Below are 20,373 nucleotides of genomic sequence, written 5' to 3'. Positions count from 1 at the left end.
ATTAACAGGTTTGGTAGCTGACATCTCAGGTACAAGGGAGTACAGCAAAATAGAGACAATGGATTTCAGGAAGGTGGATTTTGGTAAGCTCAGAAAGCTGATAGGTAAGGTCCCATGGGAATCAAGACTGAGGGGAAAAACAACTGAGGAGAGGTGGCAGTTTTTCAAAGGGACACTATTAAGGGCCCAAAAGCAAGCAATTCTGATGGGTAGGAAAGATAGAAAATGTGGCAAAAGACCATCTTGGCTTAACCACGAGATCTTGCGTGACCTACAAAATAAAAAGGAATTATATAAAAGATGGAAACTAGGGCAGATTACAAAGGATGAATATAGGCAAACAACACAGGAATGCAGAGGCAAGATTAGAAGGGCAAAGGCACAAAATGAGCTCAAACTAGCTATGGGAATAAAGGGAAACAAGAAGACTTTTTATCAATACATTAGAAGCAAGAGAAAGACCAAGGACAGGGTAGGCCCACTGCTCAGTGAGGAGGGAGAAACAGTAACAGGAAACTTGGAAATGGCAGAGATGCTTAATGACTTCTTTGTTTCGGTCTTCACTGAGAAGTCTGAAGGAATGTCTAACATAGCGAATGCTTATGGGAAGGGGTTGGCTTATAAGATAAAATAAAAAAAGAGCAAGTTAAAAATCACTTAGAAAAGTAAGATGCCTGCAAGTCACCAGGGCCTGATGAAATGCATCCTAGAATACTCAAGGAGTTAATAGAGGAGGTATCTGAGCCTCTAGCTATTATCTTTGGAAAGTCATGGGAGACAGGAGAGATTCCAGAAGACTGGAAAAGGGCAAATATAGTGCCCATCTGTAAAAAGGGAAATAAAAACAGCTCAGGAAACTACAGACCAGTTAGTTTAACTTCTGTGCCAGGGAAGATAATGGAGCAAGTAATTAAAGAAATCATCTGCAAACACTTTGAAGGTGGTAAGGTGATAGGGAATAGCCAGCATGGATTTATAAAGAACAAATCATGTCAAACCAATCTGATAGCTTTCTTTGATAGGATAATGAGTCATGTGGATAAGGGAGAAGCGGTGGATGTGGTATACCTAGACTTCAGTAAGGTATTTGATATGGTCTCGCATGATATCCTTATTGATAAACTAGGCAAATACAATTTAGATGGGGCTACTATAAGGTGGGTGCATAACTGGCTGGATAACCATACTCAGAGAGTAGTTGTTAATGGCTCCCAATCCTGCTGGAAAGGTATAACAAGTGGGGTTCCGCAGGGGTCTGTTTTGGGACTGGCTCTGTTCAATATCTTAATCAATGATTTAGATGTTGGCATAGAAAGTACGCTTATTAAGTTTGCAGACGATACCAGACTGAGAGGGATTGCAACTGCTTTGGAGGACAGGGTCAAAATTCAAAATGATCTGGACAAATTGGCGAAATGGTCTGAGGTAAACCGGATGAAGTTCAATAAAGACAAATGCAAAGTGCTCCACTTAGGAAGGAACAATCAGTTTCACACATACAGAATGGGAAGAGACTGTCTAGGAAGGAGTATGGCAGAAAGAGATCTAGGGGTCATAGTGGACCACAAGCTAAATATGAGTCAAGAGTGTGATACTGTTGCAAAAAAAGCAAACGTGATTCTGGGATGCATTAACAGGTGTGTTGTAAACAAGATACGAGAAGTCATTCTTCCGATCTACTCTGCACTGGTTAGGCCTCAACTGGAGTATTGTGTCCAGTTCTGGGCACTGCATTTCAAGAAAGATATGGAGAAACTGGAGAGGGTCCAGAGAAGAGCAACAAGAATGATTAAAGGTCTTGAGAACATGACCTATGAAGGAAGGCTGAAAGAACTGGGTTTGTTTAGTTTGGAAAAGAGAAGAGTGAGAGGGGACATGGTAGCATTTTTCAGGTATCTAAAAGGGTGTCATCAGGAGGAGGGAGAAAACTTGTTCACCTTAGCCTCTAATGATAGAACAAGAGGCAATGGGCTTAAACTGCAGCAAGGGAGATTTAGGTTGGACATTAGGAAAAAGTTCCTAACTGTCAGGGTGGTTGAACACTGGAATAAATTGCCTACGGAGGTTGTGGAATCTCCATCTCTGGAGATATTTAAGAGTAGGTTAGATAAATGTCTATCAGGGATGGTCTAGACAGTATTTGGTCCTGCCATGAGGGCAGGGGACTGGGCTCGATGAACTCTCGAGGTCCCTTCCAGTCCTAAAGTCTATGAATCTATGAATCTCCAGTTTGCACGCATCATTATTTTGTTACTTCCTGTTGCTGAGAACCGTAAATATGGGGCTAATTCAGGATGAAAATATTTGTTCCTTTTAATTACAGCATATGTTAAAGGGGGGAGGAAAGGGTTTGTTGGTTGTTTTCTTCCCAAATGAAGGCAAGAAATGGAATAGGTCAAAGGACTGGCGATGGGAGGCAGTAACCTTCACTGCTGTTTCCTGAGCCTGATTCAGGTTGGTAGTGAGAGCAGCCATAGTTACTGTCCAGTAATCTGTATGAAATGGCTGAAGGATATTAGTGCATTTATTAATGGATAATGTCCACATCACCACAATCATAAGAGGTATCTTCGTTAATTTCAGGAGACCACGGACTGAATGGGTATTTAGGGCATGGATTATGGAGTACCTTTTCTCATGCCTCGAAATGGTCATTTCAGAACAAAGGCAAATCCTCAGCTGGTGCAAATCAGCTTAACCCTATACCAGTCACTAGCCCTATGGGATTTACACCAGCTGAGGATCTGGTCCACTGCAGTTAGTGTAGTTGTGGGGTGAGATAGAGTATCCAGGCCGGACCTCTTCAATGGATTTTGTAGATAAAATTACAGTCAAACTTTCAAAGTTAAGTACACCTCTACCCCAATATAACGCTATCCTCGGGAGCCAAAAATTCTTACTGCGTTATAGGTGAAACTGCATTATATCAAACTTGCTTTGATCCACCGGAGTGCACAGCCCTGGAGCGCTGCTTTACCATATTATATCTGAATTTGTTTTATGTCAGGTTGCATTATATTGAGGTGGAGGTGTACATGCAGTTGCACACATATTGTCACACCCCCAGTTTATGCACCTGCATAATATACAGAGATGAAGTATTCATGCATACATGTTGGGAAGTAGGGACCTGACCAGGTGTGCTCACAGATACCTTATTTGCACATCAAGTATTTGGCAGAACACAAAGTATTGCAGACAACTGTGAGTATCTAACTTTAAAAATCTGGAATTTTCTCTAGAATGCTGTCCATCTGGCACCATGGCCCTAACTGGACTTAAAAAGAGACCCCAATAATCACCCCCACAAAAGGTTAAAATGTAAGTGTATGTCTATTTTTGTTTGTTTGCTTGGTTGTTAATTGTCCTGCATAAAATTGCTTGTGAATTCAAGGCTCATGGTATCACTGATTTGTTTTTCCCTTTAAACATGTGTTGGGGGGAGAGGGAATAAGTAGGGAGCATTGCATTAATGTTTTATGTGAATCAGTAAAAAAGGTAAAATCTGGAGTTCTGCAATAATACCAGTGGCTCACCTCCTTACAACGTCATCACAGCAACATTCTTAGCACAGGCCATAGACAGCAGGATTGCGTTAAGAGAGGAACACGATTAGGATTCCACCATATAGCCAGTGACTAACTGGAGGATGCAATGGAGATGGGCCTCCTGGGCTATAAGTACTTCCAATTATATGGTACAGAAAACAATACGACAATCAAGAGAGAGCTATATTAACAATACTACATTTATTGGGGTCCCGATCCAAAGCCCACTGAGGTCAATGGGAATCTTTCACTGAGTGAGTGGGTTTTGGATGAGCTTACAGTGCTCCAATTCAGCAAGGTAATTGCAGCACCTACTTGATTTCAGTGGGACTAACTCACATGCTGGCAGTTAGGCATATGCTTAAGTACTTTGATGAATTTGGTCGTAGCTAGATAAGGAAGAAGAAAGATCGGATACAGTGAGGTGTTGAATAGATACATAGAGGGAATTTGCAGATGGACTTTCATTTCATGTAGCCTTTTCTCAAGCTAAATGCCTAGTAAGACAAACAATTCCTGTTGAAGTCAATAGGACCTTTGAATGGGTAATAGGACTTTTGGGACAGGATCAGTGGTTTGAGCATTGGTCTGCTAAACTCAGGGTTGTGTGTTCAGTCCTTGAGGGGGGCCATTTAGGTAACTGGGGCAAAAATCTGTCTGGGGATTGGTCCTTCTTGAACAGGGGGTTGGGCTAGATGACTTCCTAAGGTCCCTTCCAACCCTGATATTCTATGAACATCTATGTTTTACCCTTATACAGCCTTCATTACTGGAGTATCTACATTCCTGTCTCAGGACTGCAGGATGTGGCTCCAAATTTTTCATTCACTGTGGATCTTATTCTTCACATTCCAAGATAATTCTCATGTTTGGACTATAGCAGAATCAGAATCAAGCTATCTTCCAGTTCTTCTATCTCACCATATAGAACAGTGCACAACCTGCACTTTAAAACACATTCAAGACTAGTAATGATTTTTTCCCCCATTTCTCCCAACGAGTTCACTACATCAAGATCTGTATCTTGTTTAAGAGTATGAGAGAGATACTGATGGTTTTAGGGGTCATCAGAACACACTTAAAAACAAACTTGAAAGATGATTCTTTAAATCCAATCAAATATACTTTCATTTTTGTTCTTCTTGATTAGAGCACCTTTCTTAGCACACACTGTTTGCCTTACAGAAGATTCAATTTTAGAATTTACAACCTACCCTTTTAAGCATGCTCGTTAAATATTTTGCAATGGATTTCTGCTTCAAGCAGCATGTTTTGCATGATAACCCTTTCAGCAATTCATGTTAGTACCAGACGTTTCCTGGAAGGTTAAGAATGGTAAGTAAGTAAGTAAAACATATATGTGATATATAGAAAGTGGGGAAGAGGGGATTCTCCCTGAAATTGAGAGAAAAAGGAAGCGGCCAGTGAGGAAATAGTGCTAAGATGCAAGAAAATACAACATGATAGTGAAGGAAATGGAGGTGAGATAAAAAAAAATAAAAAAGTGACGAGATACTAGACATAGAGGGAAAGAGAAAATATAAAGAAGGGATTCCAGATATAAAACGAAGATTAAGAAGAAAGAATACGGATTCAGTATAAAAAGAACAAATGAATTAGACAATTCCCAGTGAGAAAGGAAGGGGCCTTCAACATTTATGCACATCAAGCTAACACCTAGACACAGAGGGAAGGGAAAGCAATGGTTATAAAACACTGTAGCCTTAAAAATCATTTCCTTTGTTACTAGTGAAAGGAAATTGCATCTGTAAAGGGAATATTTATTATCAAACAAGTGCATTATTTTAAGAAAGCAGCCTTAAACTTGTATAAAATTAGCTGATTCTTCCGTTATCTGTTAAAGAGAGTGGGCTAACTGTATTTCTTTAGGTGTCTGGGGATAGATTAGGAAGGTTGTCTTGGTGACTTATATAAGGAGGGAATTCTTAGCCCATCTAGCTATCTGGTTTAACAAAACAATAGTCAAGAAATGTGTATTTCAAACTGCATTGTCAAGTCATTTTAAAATAGTCTCAACCTGTTTTATTGATTGTTGTATATACTTGTATATATCTTTTTCTTCTGCCACTGCATGTAGCTGCCAGCCTAGGATCTTTTCTCAGCCAGTGTAGCTGCTGAAGAGAACTAAGTTGTTCCTCAAGGCAGAATCTGCTGAGATGGCAACATGGCCACTCCCCTGGAACTTCTTTCAAGCCGTGGCCTCGTTTAGTCAAATTCAGTTCGTATATACCCCTGTGTCTGTCTGCTGTAGCTTCACTCAAATCAGTGCAGTTGTGTAAATAAGAACCAAGTTTATCCATATGGTCATTGGGGCAGATGGAGATGATGTGGAGAGAGGCAGGGCTTCTTTGCATCCAAGAAGGCTGTCTTGGGTTCATCCCTGACTGAGTGATCCCCAGTGAAACTGGATTACACAGCATGGGTCAAAGAGAGATCCTGTCAGACAGCTCTGAAATGGAGCTGTCAAATAGCGGAGGCCAGGCCAGTAGGTCAAAGGTCCCCATCATGGTGTGCTGTGAAGGGGAGGGGGGGGAGAGAGAGAGACCCCCCCCATCATCCTCCAAACTGAAGCTTTTTTCTTGGCTTCTCTGCGCCTACTGGCAGGTGAACAGAGTTTGCTTCCATATAGAGATAAGAGGGATTGGAAAATAGGGAGGGCATTTCAGGGACCAGAGAACTCCTTTCTTTGAAGTACTGTCATTCAGCCACTCTCCTTGCTACTGTCTGTCCTTCACCCTGCATCCATCATGCAGCTGCAGGCCCCCAAGCACAGTGGCAAGACCTTACCCATGCTCCTTGCTATACAAGACACACCAGTGGGTGAAAGTAGAGACTAGGAGATCCCCATTTCATTGTCCTCATTCCACAGCGGCACTGGAACAGGCCAGGTGGATTGCCAGGAGCAGGCTGCACTGTCCAGAAGGGTTTTGGTTTGCATGGATATGTTGGTGGCTTTACATGATTCCATGGTGGGACCTGATCATTTCATCTGAATTATGCTTTGAGGCATTGGGCTTGACTGAAACTTGGGGCAAAACTCCTGAATGTTGAAGTCAGGGCAGATGCTGATGGAGACTTATGACCTGAAGCTACTTGAAGCTGAAGTAAATGTTCACCTGAAGCACAGCAAATAAAAACAGACAAGATTTGCAGTTTTCATGAATTAATTATTAATATTTTAAGTAAATCGTTCATCCATGCAGCTCAAAACATCTTAGATGAGATGCTCTGCTGCCTTGCCCCTTGTCATTTACACCACTGCAAAGTGAGTTGAAATCATTACCCTAACAACATTCGGACACTGATGATATCATAGAATCATAGAACATCAGGGTGGGAAGGGACCTAAGAAGGTCACCTTGTCCAACCCCCTACTCAAAGCAGGACCAATCCCCAATTAAATCATCCCAGCCATGTCAAGCTAGGCATTTAAAAACTTCTAAGAAAGGCGATTTCACCACCTCCCTAATCATCAAAGAATTATTTACAACAGACATTCTCTCTGGTTGGTTCTGCTGACTGGTTGGTTGCTTCAACTCTGTCCCACCCTGTCATAAACAGATAGTTAAGGGTTAATGTCTCTTTTACCTGTAAAGGGTTAAGAAGCTCAGTAAACCTGGCTGACACCTGACCAGAGGACCAATAGGGGGACAAGAGACTTTCAAATCTTGATGGAGGGAAGTCTTTGTTTGTGCTTTTTTTTTTTGTTTGTTGTTTGCTCTTGGGACTGAGAGGGACGGGTCATCATTCCAGGCTCTCCAAATCTTTCTGAATCAGTCTCAAATGTCTCAAAATTGAAAGTAATAGCCAGGCAAGGCGATTAGTCTTATGTTTGTTTTCTCAACTTGTAAATGTTTCTTTTTGCTGGAAGTATTTTTACCTCTGTTTGCTGTAGCTTTGAATCTAAGGCTAGGGCGAGGGGTCCCTATGGTCTATATGAATCTGAATACCCTGTAAAGCATTTTTCATCCTGATTTTTCAGAGATAATTTTTACCTTTTCTTTCTTTAATTAAAAGCTTTCTTTTTAAGAACCTGATTGATTTTTCCTTGTTTTAAGATCCAAGGGATTGGGTCTGAACTCACCAGGGATTGGTGGGGGGAAAGGAGGAGGGATGGTTAATTCCTCCTTGTTTTAAGATCCAAGGCATTTGGCTCGATGTGAAGCCTCTCAAGGCAATCCAGGGAGGGGAAAGTCTGGGGTGAAAAGGAGGGGGATGGTTAATTTCTCCTTGTTTTAAGATCCAAGGGGTTGGATCTGGGTTCCCCAGGGAAGGTTTTGGGGGAACAGAAAGTGTGCCAGACACTAATTTCTGGCTGGTGGCAGCGTACTAGACCTAAGCTAGTAATTAAGCTTAGAAGTGTTCATGCAGGTCCCCACTTTTTGTACTCTAAAGTTCAAAGTGGGGGAAAAAACTTTGACATGGTGAGCAGCGGTTTGGGGGGGTTTTTAGGAACCAAAAGCCAGTGAGATTTTTTTTCTCTCCTTTCTAGCTGCTTGGAAAGTAATTCTGAGGGCAGACGTGTTAAGTTTTTTAACAAGGGTCTTCGTTAAGAGGAGGTTTCAAGCTGTGAGCAAACAGACAGCAAAAAGGAATTTACAAGCTGAACTATTTTCTTTCTTTCTACCTCTCAGGTATAGCTAGTTAGAAAATCTCTGTTAACCAAGCAGCCCTGAGCTGAAACATCCCAGTCAGTAAGCTGCAGGTGGGGTGCGGCCAGAACAAGAAAGCAGAAAAATGAGTACCAAAGAAGCAAATAAACACGAGCTGGCTAGACTGGACGCAGAAGAAAAAGCTAAAGAGGCTGACCACAGGAGAAGGATGGAGATGAAACAAAAAGAGATAGAGATAAGAGGAAAAGAAATGGAGATCCAAAGGGAGACCCACCAGCAGGCCCTGGAATTAGAAAAGGCTAAGTAGGATGGAATAGTCAACCCTAAAAACCCTTCTCCAAGCACTGTTCCCCATCCCAGGAAATTCCCCACCTACAAGGCAGGTGATGACACTGAGGCCTTCTTAAAAAATTTTGAAAGGACCTGCCATGGGTACAACATCTCTACAGACCAGTACATGATAGAGCTGAGGCCACAGCTCAGTGCACCCTTAGCAGAGGTGGCGGCTGAAATGCCTAAGGAACACATGAACGATTATGAACTTTTTCAAACCAAGGCCAGAATCAGAATGGGGCTAACACCTGAGCATGCCTGTCGGCGGTACAGAGCCCTAAGGTGGAAACCAGATGTGTCATTTACCTGACACGCCTACCACATTGGAAAGAATTGGAATGCCTGGATATCAGGAGCAAATGCTAACTCTCTGGAAGAGCTGTCCCTCCTAATGCAAATGGAGCAGTTCTTAGATGGTGTTCCTGAGGAAATAGAAAGGTACATCCTAGATGGGAAGCCCAAAACTGTAACCAAGGCGGGGGAGACTGGAGCCAGATGGGTGGAAGTGGAAGAGAAGAAAAAAGCTACTAGCAAGGGGAGCGAATATCACAGGGGGCAAACCGAAAATAAACCCTATCACCGGGGGCAACCCAAGACCCCACCTACAACCCAAGGAAAGCCCCAGACACCCTATTGTCCCACCTCACCAGTCTCCAGGAACCCACCTCGGCCCAGTGACCAATCAGCTGAGCGATGTTTTAAATGTAATGAACTGGGACATATAAAGGCCAGCTGCCCCAAGAACCCCAATTGAGTACAGTTCATTACACCACCATCACACCAAAGATGCCTAGGCCCAGATGCCTCTCAAATACCCCCGGAGTGAAAGGAAACCTTGAAAGTGGGCAGAAAGAAGGTTATCGCGTGGAGAGACATGGGGGCACAAGTGTCAGCTATCCACCAATCCTTAGTGGACCCAAATTCATCAACACAGAGGCCCAAGTGACAATTTACTCCTTCATGTCAAAATCTGTAAACTTGCCCACAGCTAAACTGCTTGTCCAGTACAAAGGCTGGTCAGGAATGTGGACTTTTGCAGTCTATGACAATTATCCCATCCCCATGCTACTGGGGGAAGACTTGGCCAACCAGGTGAAGCTGGGCAAGAGGGTGGGGATGGTTACACGCAGCCAAGCCAGGCAAGCTTCCAGACCCATCCCTGTTCCTGAGCCTTCCACAAGGGCCCCGTCTGTGTTACCAGAGACCCAAGAGGCTCAGCCAGAGCCTGAAATATTGCATAGTGCACCAGCGGAAAGCGGTTCACCATCAACGAAAACAACCCCATCACCTACATCACTTCCAGAGGGACCAAGCCCAAGTCCACAGTCTAAAGAGGAACTGGTGTCTCCAGCCTCAAGGGAACAGTTCCAGACTGAGCAGTAAGCAAATGACAGCTTTCAGAAAGCGTGGGCGGCGGCACAGAGCACCTTATCGCCTCTCAGCTCTTCTAACCGATCCCGGTTTGTTGTAGAACAAGGACTTTTATACAAGGAGACTCTTTCTGGTGGACACCAGGAAGACTGGCATCCTCAAAAACATTTGGTAGTTCCAACTAAGTACCGGGGAAAGCTCTTAAGCTTAGCCTATGATCATCCCAGTGGTCATTCTGGGGTGAACAGAACCAAAGACAGGTTGGGGAAGTCCTTTCACTGGGAGGGGATGGGCAAGGACGTTGCTAATTATGTTCAGTCTTGTGAGGTGTGCCAAAGAGTGAGAAAGCCCCAAGACCAGGTCAAAGCCCCTCTCCAGCCACTCCCCATAATTGAGGTTCCATTTCAGGGAATAGCTGTGGATATTCTGGGTCCTTTCCCAAAAAAGACCCCCAGAGGAAAGCAGTACATACTGACTTTCGTGGACTTTGCTACCCGATGGCTGGAAGCAGTATCTCTAAGCAACACCAAGGCTAAGACTGTGTGCCAGGCCTTAGCAGACATTTTTGCCAGGCTAGGTTGGCCCTCTGACATCCTTACAGATTCAGGAATTAATTTCCTGGCAGGGACCATGAAAAATCTGTGGGAAGCTCATGAGGTGAATCACTTGGTTGCCACCCCTTACCACCATCAAACCAATAGCCTGGTGGAGAGGTTTAATGGAACTTTGGGGGCCATGATACATAAATTCGTAAATGAACACTCCAATGATTGGGATCTAGTGTTTCAGCAGTTGCTTTTTGCCTACAGGGCTGTGCCACATCCCAGTTTAGGGTTTTCACCATTCGAACTTGGGTATGGCCACGAGGTTAAGGGGCCTTTACAGTTGGTGAAGCAGCAATGGGAGAGGTTTATGCCTTCTCCAGGAACTAACATTCTAGACTTTGTAAGCAACCTACAAAGCACCCTTCGACACTCTTTAGCCCTTGCTAAAGAAAACCTAAAGGATGCTCAGAAAGAGCAAAAGGCCTAGTATGATAAACAAAGCAGAGAGCATTCCTTCAAAGTAGGAGACCAGGTTATGGTCTTGAAGGCGCAACAGGCCCATAAGATGGAAGTGTCATGGGAAGGGCCATTCACGGTCCAAGAGTGCCTGGGAGCTGTTAACTATCTCATAGCATTCCCCACCTCAGCTTTAAACCCTAAAGTGTACCATGTTAACTTTCTAAAGCCCTTTTATTCCAGAGAAGTAAAGGTTTGTCAGTTTACAGCCCAGGGAGGAGATGATGCTGAGTGGCCTGAAATTGTCTACTACTAAGGAAAAAGTGACAGTGGCATGGAAGAGGTGAACCTCTCCATAACCCTGGAACATCTGCAATGGCAAAAGATCAAGGAGCTGTGCACTAGCTTTGCCCCATTGTTCTCAGCCACCCCAGGACGAACCGAATGGGCATACCACTCCATTTGACAGAGGTAATGCTCACCCAATTAGAACCCCCACCCTACCGGGTGTCTCTCCTCATGCCCAAGCTGCTATAGAATGGGAGATCCAAAACATGCTACACATGGGTATAATCCGCCCCTCTAACAGTGCATGAGCATCTCCAGTGGTTCTGGTACCCAAACCAGATGGGGAAATACGCTTTTGCCTAGACTACCGTAAGCTAGATGCTGTAACTCGTCCCGACAACTATCCAATGCCATGCACCGATGAGCTATTGGAGAAATTGGGACGTGTCCAGTTCAACTCTACAATAGACTTAACCAAGGGGTACTGGCAAGTACCGCTAGATGAACCCGCCAAAGAAAGGTCAGCCTTCATCACCTATGCAGGGGTGTATGAATTTAATGTGCTTCCTTTCGGGCTGCGAAATGCACCCGCCACCTTCCAAAGACTTGTAGATGGTCTCCTAGCAGGATTGGGAGAATCTGAAGTTGCCTACCTCGATGATGTGGCCATTTTTTCTGATTCATGGGCAGAACACCTGGAACACTTGGAAAAAGTCTTCGAGCGCATCAGGCAGGCAGGACTAACTGTTACGGCTAAAAAGTGTCAAATAGGCCAAAACAGAGTAACTTACCTTGGACACCAGGTGGGTCAAGGAACGATAACTTCCCTACAGGCCAAGGTGGATGCTATCCAAAAGTGGCCTGTCTCAAAATCAAAGAAACAGGTCCAATCCTTCTTAGGCTTGGCTGGATATTACAGGTGATTTGTACCCCACTACAGCCAAATTGCTGCCCCACTAACAGACCTGACCAAAAAGACCCAGCCAAATGCAGTTAAGTGGACTAATGAATGTCAAAAGGCCTTTACCCAGCTTATGGCAACACTCATGTCTGACCCTGTGGTAAGGGCCCCAGACTTTGACAAACCATTCCTAGTAACCACAGATGCATCTGAGCGTGGTGTAGGAGCAGTTTTAATGCAGGAAGGACCGGATCAAAACTTCCATCCTGTCGTGTTTCTCAGCAAGAAACTGTCTGAGAGGGAAAGCCACTGGTCAATCAGTGAAAAAAAATGCTACGCCATTGTGTATGCCCTGGAAAAGCTATGCCCATACATTTGGGGATGGCGTTTTGAGCTACAAACAGACCATGCTGCACTAAAGTGGCTTCATACTGTCAAGGGAAACAACAAAATACTGCTTTGATGGAGTTTAGCTCTCCAAGATTTTGATTTTGAAATTCAACACATTTCAGGAGCTTCTAACAAAGTAGCTGATGCACTCTCCCGTGAAAGTTTCCCAGAATCAACTGGTTAAAAAATTGTCCTTAAAATGTAAAAAGTCTTGTAGTTTTACATAATTAGTAGTATATGTAAAGGTGCATGTGTTTCATTAATCTGTTTATTCTAAAGTTCTAGGAAGAAATCGCTGCCAGTGTGGTTCCACACTGTCTGAGATTTTGGGGGGGAGGGTGTCATAAACATAGTTAAGGGTTAATGTCTCTTTTACCTGTAAAGGGTTAAGAAGCTTAGTAAACCTGGCCGACACTTGACCAGAGGACCAATAGGGGGACAAGATAATTTCAAATCTTGACGGAGGGAAGTCTTTGTTTGTGCTTTTTTTTTGGTTCGTTGTTTGCTTTCGGGACTGAGGGGGACGGGACATCATTCCAGGCTCTCCAAATCTTTCTGAATCAGTCTCTCATGTTTCAAAATTGTAAGTAATAGCCAGGCAAGGCGGATTAGTTTTATGTTTGTTTTCTCAACTTGTAAATGTTTCTTTTTGCTGGAAGTATTTTTACCTCTGTTTGCTGTAACTTTGAATCTCAGGCTGGGGGGGAGGTCCCCCTCTGGTCTATATTAATCTGAGTACCCTGTAAAGCATTTTCCATCCTGATTTTACAGAGATAATTTTTACCTTTTCTTTCTTTAATTAAAAGCTTTCTTTTTAAGAACATGATTGATTTTTCCTTGTTTTAAGATCCAAGGGATTGAGTCTGAACTCACCAGGGATTGGTGTGGGGAAAAAAGGGGGGATGGTTAATTCCTCCTTGTTTTAAGATCCAAGGAGTTTGGATCGGTGTGAAGCCTCTCAAGGCAACCCAGGGAGGGGAAAGTCTGGGGTGAAAAGGAGGGGGATGGTTAATTTCTCCTTGTTTTAAGATCCAAGGAGTTGGATCTGGGTTCCCCAGGAAAGGTTTTGGGGGAACAGAACGTGTGCCAGACACTAAATTCTGGCTGGTGGCAGCGTACCAGACCTAAGCTAGTAATTAAGCTTAGAAGTGTTCATGCAGATCCCCACTTTTTGTACTCTAACATTCAAAGTGGGGGGAAAAACCTTGACATACCCTCACTCTGTGTCTTCACCAATAAGCCACTCACACACACTTCTTCCTTCCTTCCCTCTATCTTCTTACTTCTCAGTCCCCCTCACCCCTTCCCTTCCAGTTAGCTTATCCCCACCTAATTCAACCCACACTCCTGTCAGGGAAAAGCAATTTTCCACAACACTCCAAAAACTGTGGAACTATAACATTTGCTGTCAATACATTGTTCATGCTACTTGTATCTTCCCTCTGGCTGTCTTGTCTAGTTACACTGTAAACTCCCCAGGGCAGGAACTGCCACGTGCTCTGCGTTTGTACAGTGCCTAACACAATGGAGGCTGGTTCTTAGCTGGTTACTAGTCAGTACTAAAATAAACACGATTAAGAAGAAAATAATAAGTTTACACCCACTTTGCACTAGTATAAGTGACTAAACAAAGTGCCTGACGTTTGAACAACGTCATGCATCCACAACCCTAAACGTGCTTCCAGTGTATTCTGGCTTCACACAGCATTCTACTGTGAGCTTAGAAGAGACTTGTCATCTCTGACACACATTCTCCAGAGAAAAGAACGAAAAACCATTAAGCAGAAATTCCATCTGACTGTATCTGGAGTTAGAAGCATGAAAATGAGTGGAACGGTATAACTTAAAAGAAAGCATTATGCTACACTGGTATTGTCTGCAGGGTTTCCACTGAGCCTCCTAATTAAGAACCTGTTGTAATACATCTTGTGAATAGGCTTCCGAAAGGTTTTTCTACAGAGCTGCTGCTTTGTGCTAAAATACATTCTATAATGGAGTTGACAGCTCATAGTATAACAGGCATTCAGCTTGTCTTGCAATGACTTTTACCAAAATGAAGTCACATCATCACACATTTATATTAGACAAAGTTTTTCATTTGTTTTTTTAAACATAAAATTTTTATCTTGGACCACCTTTTAGCCCTGCTTTGATCAGTCAACTGAAATCCTAGGGCTGCAATGAACCTGGGAAAATTTGCCTTTTTACAAAAGCCTGTGTTGTTCTGTAGTAATAGTGCAACAATGGAGTGATACTATTAATCCTATTTTCCACTGCCTGCATCCGATGAAGTGGGCTGTAGCCCACGAGAGCTTATGCTCAAATAAATGTGTTAGTCTCTAAGGTGCCACAAGTACTCCTATTCTTTTTGCAGATACAGACTAACATGGCTGCTACTCTGAAACCTATTAATCCTAAGTGGCCTGGGAGCTACTTACCTCAGAGACTGCCTCTTCCGCCCTAAGATATGGCCACAGTTGTGTTTGGGAGACGTAAACCCCATTGACATAACAGAAAGAGTGCTTCTGGCAGGAGGCTTTCCGTTAGGACCCCGTACCTTAGGAACTTACTTCCTCTCTCCTCGGTCTGCATGCTTTAAGTCACCTCTCTTCTTACCTGGCACGATTAGATGGCAGGAGACTGTGGTGCTGCTTTTGTTAGTAGGGTTGACCATGTTTGTGTTTCTTTCCCTTGTTTCAGGGATAGTGAGTTCTGTGGGTAAACACTAGAGTGTGTGGGCCTGATTGTCATTTGGAGTCAGTCCCGTCTGGCAGTGTGCAGGGGGGTATTGTGTATGCATCCTTAGACCACATTCATCACATAGTATCTAAGCAGTTTCCTATAGACTCCCAGAGTTTGGGATGGATACTCTTTTATGCAGTAGATATTTGGAGCTGAATAAATAAATAGAGCAAATTGTGTTGTCTGCAGCTATTATATTAGACCACATAAACTTACAGAACTGCCATGGCATGGACAATTTTATTCCTCAGTTGAGATGTTTTCATAAATATTGCCAAAACCAGAACAGAGTTTTCTCCTTCACTTCATAAAATGACTGTTGGCCTTCAGCTTAAAAGATGATCTCTCCTAGCAATCAGCACATTTGTAAACAATCAGCAAAGCTTGTGTTAAGTTAGTAATTTGGGGCAAGTTTGCTTTAAAAAAAATGTGAGTTGCGTAAGTTGGTGTGTGTACTGATTCCTTTGAAATGTGAATCACTTATGCAAAGCCCTGTAGCTTGGAGACTAAATTCTGATTTTCTCCAGCCCTTTGGTTCCAGAAAGTGTATTCAAGGGTATTCTCCTCATTTACAAGTCTTTTAAAGATCAAAGAATTATTTCTATCCTTGAGGTTTGTCACTTTCAAGACTCCCATTCCCCATTAAAGAATTGTTTTTGCAGTCTGATTTGATATCATGGTGTTCTAATAAGAGGAAGGCATAGTGTTGGAAGAGACAGAAAAATACACATTTTTTAACTCACAAGAAAGGAAATATGCAAATCATAAGCAGTTATACTTTTCAGCTACCATGTAATAAAGATGTAACAATGTGATAAATAAAGAAGGCTTTCAAAAGATCCTTATTTTAATTCTAAAGGGAGAGTTCAAGGAATGTCCATGGCTCTGTTGAAGATACCCCTTTCTCTGGCTGCTGCTAAATCACCCCTCTCAAAGAGATGACTTATCATTGTGACTCTGAGACAACAATTTTTTAAATTTTATTTTATTTTAATTTATTTTTGTCTTAGGAATATACCAGATTGCACCATGTATTTTAAAAACCATACAAACAAAAAAAAACAGTCCTTGGAAAATATCACATGACAATGGTACAGAAGCACAGAATCAGTTGTTTGCATGTAATACTGAACAAGGAACATTATTAGAATAGCTAAATGGTTTGATCCCTAAAGTTGTTTGATCTCTTCTTGATTCACCATAGAATGTCCTGCCAAATATCTTTCCCAGTCCAATTCTTGACTGTTTTCCTGTTACCAATATAAAGAAACAGTAAACTTAGCTTTACGGTAAGCATTTTTGATTACATGGGAAAAAAAATAAATAACACCCTCTGTGTCTCACCCCTCCTATTTGCAAGTACACCACCCTCTCGAATACTACATTTATCACAGGCTAGGGCAGAAAATGTTGGGAATCATTGAGGGTCCAATTCTTCCTTTAATGACTTCTCCCATTGACATCAATGGAAGTTGCATGCGTGTAAGTGAGGGCCCTTTGTTTGGAAAGGAGAAGAGTAGGAGGGACTATGATAGCTCTGTATCAACTGAAGAATGCTATAGTGAAAGCCAGCCAAGGCACTCGTATTACCCTGTCCCATAATGCAATAGCAAGAGAAAACTAGGCATTAATAGTCATATTTATAAGGGATAGAAATGAGAAAAACAGAAGCCCTTTTAAATAGTGTAGAATCAAGCTGAGGAATTCAGTGATGCAAGACATTATTGGAAAAAATGATTTAGCAATATTCACAAAAGGGATAGCCGTTTATACAAACAAAAGAGCAGACTGAATTACACTAGCTAGGTGAACAAAGTCACGAGGCATATAAAGTCTTATGCTCCAGGATATACAACTAATCTGCAAGTATTAGAGGGGTAGCTGTGTTAGTCTGGATGTGTAAAAAGCAACAAAGAATCCTGTGGCACCTTATAGACTATGTTTGTTAGTCTATAAAGTATCACAGGACTCTCTGTTGCTTTTAACTAATCTGCAGTAGCTGTTAGGAAGGATCTGTCCTCACAGAAAAGCATGGCCAATTTGACTTCAATTAAATTACTCACATGAGTAACATTAAGCATGTGCATAAGTGTTTGCAGAATCCTGAATGGAAATGGCATTGTTTTTCCAACAATCCCCTGGACAGGGTGTCAGAAAAATAGATAGTTCATCAGATCCAGGATGGCAGTTCTGATTTAGAAGGAATTAAAACAAATATCTGGAGGCCTGATGACCTGCAAGGTTTACTTTAATATAAGGTCTTTCAGTACTGATATAATGTGTGTGGGGGGGGTTTCAACACCTAAGTGATTTAGGCACACAAGTCCCCAATCCTCAAAATTATCTAGCCACCTAACTCCCATTGAATTCACTGATCTGGGTCTTGTGTGCCTATATCATTTAGGAGCTTTTGAAATTCCCATCCTATGACAGCGGTGCCCCTTGCTGATGTTATATTTCAGAATTAAGAATAGACCTTAAAAGCTATCTCCAAATTAGCATTACTTTATATGTGATAAATATTAATTTTCTAGGCTGCCTGTGTTATAGTCAGCAAATCTGGCTAGGATTAAAAATAAGCAATTTCCCACCTTTGATCCGCCTCAAACCTTTGTAGTTTCTTGCTTGTTTTGAAATTGTCATGGTCCTGTTGAGGTTAAATAGTAGGTAAAAGTGAAATTGCATTTTAAGTCTGTAACAAATATGAAACAGTTTTACATAAACACTATTCTTCATGCAATTATTAAAATATTGTATCTTTTAAATACAGCAGACAATTTAAAGAGAGCGAACTCCTGCTGACTTTATTCTCTTAGCTGGGGCATTCTCATTTGAAACTCAAATGGTTCAGTCTAAAGTTTCTGCTGGGAGGAAAAGGAAAACAAACAAACCCACAAACAAGATTTTTGAACAAAGTTTTTCAAAAGGTGAAAGATGCACCAGCTGATTAGTGTTCTTCGTTTTTGTTAGTTGGCTACATTTTTATATCCCATTCCTCTCAAATTCATTTGGTTTCTCTTTCATATTTATTTTCTCTCTCTCTCTCTCTATATATATATATCTTGGAATAAAGAGTTTTTGTATATATGTATTTATTTATACCCATTTCTGCAAATAGTATAATCAGTAGAAGGGAAAGGTATGATTCAAGGAATTGGTAACGGGAATGTAATGGCCAACTGTGAGAATCGCTATGGGGAATTTGTCCCTGCACCCACACTAAGGATTCACCGTTGGAGCAGGCTAGAAGGATGAAGTACATGAAAAAAAGGCTTGAGACAATGTAATAGTGGTGTGGACTTGAGGCCCTGTGGTTAGGGGCCCTAGAGAGGACTTCAAGAGAAGTCAGGAGATTTAGTCCCCTATATATACAAGCAAAGCAGAAGACCAAGGCTGACCCTGGAAGTCAGGAAACTGAACCTTGAGAGGGCCTGTTTGTTTTGAATGAATTCTTGTTTTCTCTGGAAGGAGAGAATTTTTGAGTCAAATCACCTTGCTAGTCTGGAGAAAGCCATCTGTGAGGTGAAACAGAGGCTGAAGCTGCATCTCCACACTGCAGAGATAAGATGCCCATCACTTATCACTCCACTGAATCTGGCAAAGGCAGCAGCAGTGAGACAAAGACAGAGGATCTGAAATCAAACCAACAGCACAAGGAAAAGAATAGTTTAACAGCTTTATGTTTTTGAAAACAATTTGATTTTCAAGTGTTTCATCATTATACATATATTTTAGGTGAACATATCATTAGAGCCCAACCGGAGAGAGAGAAGGAGAGAGAGAGAGAGAGGGAGTGAGTGTGTGAAAAAAGGTGTAGGAAACCAAATGAAAACTCCTAGTAGAAGGAAAAAAATCTATAAAGAAACAATTCTGAGGGGATATTATGGCATGTCTCAAAGATAACGACTGTATATCTTATCAGAGGTAGATTGCAGTGTGCTGGATCACATTTTTATATTCAGCACTTTGTATGATGTATGTTTAGAGAAGACTTTCAGGGCCAACATATTTATCCATTTAGCAAAGATTTTGCACTTTGTCATCTCAGTTTCCGCAAAATGAGCCTTTTAGCCATAAGCAATGCAGTGCTTCTCATTATAGATAATGAGTTTTCTTCAGTCTCCTAGGCAGACATTAAAATAAAGGAGAATAATGTCTTAAAAGATTCTGTAGGTGTGAAAAACAGATCCTTTGAGAAAACAATGAATTATTAGATAGGAAGTAAATAGGCAAATTGACATGATTCCTAGACGATCTCTGCAGCAGCCATTACCCGTGAGCTAGGAATGCTTCATCTTAGTCTAGGAGGTTTCTGTCTTGGCTGTAGTTTCTGCAGGTCTGCTTCTTTTAAGTGGCTGAATTATAGTATTTTATATTACAGTTGTTTCTCTGCTAGTGTATTCTGGCTAAGCAATGGGCTGTCTGAGAAAAAGCAACATGACCTCCCAGGTGCATTTGAAATGAGGAAACATTACCTTGGACTCGCATAGTTCAACAAACATGACCTTGGAGGAGCTTCATACAAATAATGCAGTGGGTAATTTTGGATAAATATATAGGGTGAAATCCTGACTGCACTGAACTCAATGGGAGTTTTGCCATTAATTCCAGTAGGGCCAGGATTTCACTGATTTCACCACTACCTTGCTCCTCTATTCATTTATGCCTGTGAAAAGTGGACATAAAATGCTACAAGATCTGAATGGGACACTAATTTGCACAAGTGAAAATGATTCCATTAGGGACAAGGCTGTGAAGAACAAGGCTCACATGCCCAAGATTTTAGGTTTTTGCTAAAATGGGTGAGGTTTCACAAGAACTTCAATACTGGCCTATTTTTATGTAAAACTTAAGTGAAAATCAATATGAAAAAGAATTTTACTCCATTATTTCTTCTATCTCTGTGTGTGCATGGGCAGAAGGAAAAGGAACAGGATGCCTGAAATACTCTGTGTAGGAAGAACAAAAACAAAAGGCCTCAGTGGGAGTTGGAGACACTTTGATCTCTAACGTTCTCTAATACTCCCTTAAAGAGGACTCAAATGTTGCTTAACTCCAGTAAGCATGCAGGTAATGTGGAATAATGGCCACGCTCAATTATCAGGCAGACTTTCCTTGGGTCGATTAATGACTCTGGACACATCCACCAGTGGAAAATCTAGTTC

The sequence above is a fragment of the Gopherus evgoodei genome, chromosome 6 (genome assembly GCF_007399415.2).
Source record: "Gopherus evgoodei ecotype Sinaloan lineage chromosome 6, rGopEvg1_v1.p, whole genome shotgun sequence".
Classification (NCBI taxonomy): Eukaryota; Metazoa; Chordata; order Testudines; family Testudinidae; genus Gopherus; species Gopherus evgoodei.
This window is presented reverse-complemented; position numbering follows the sequence as displayed.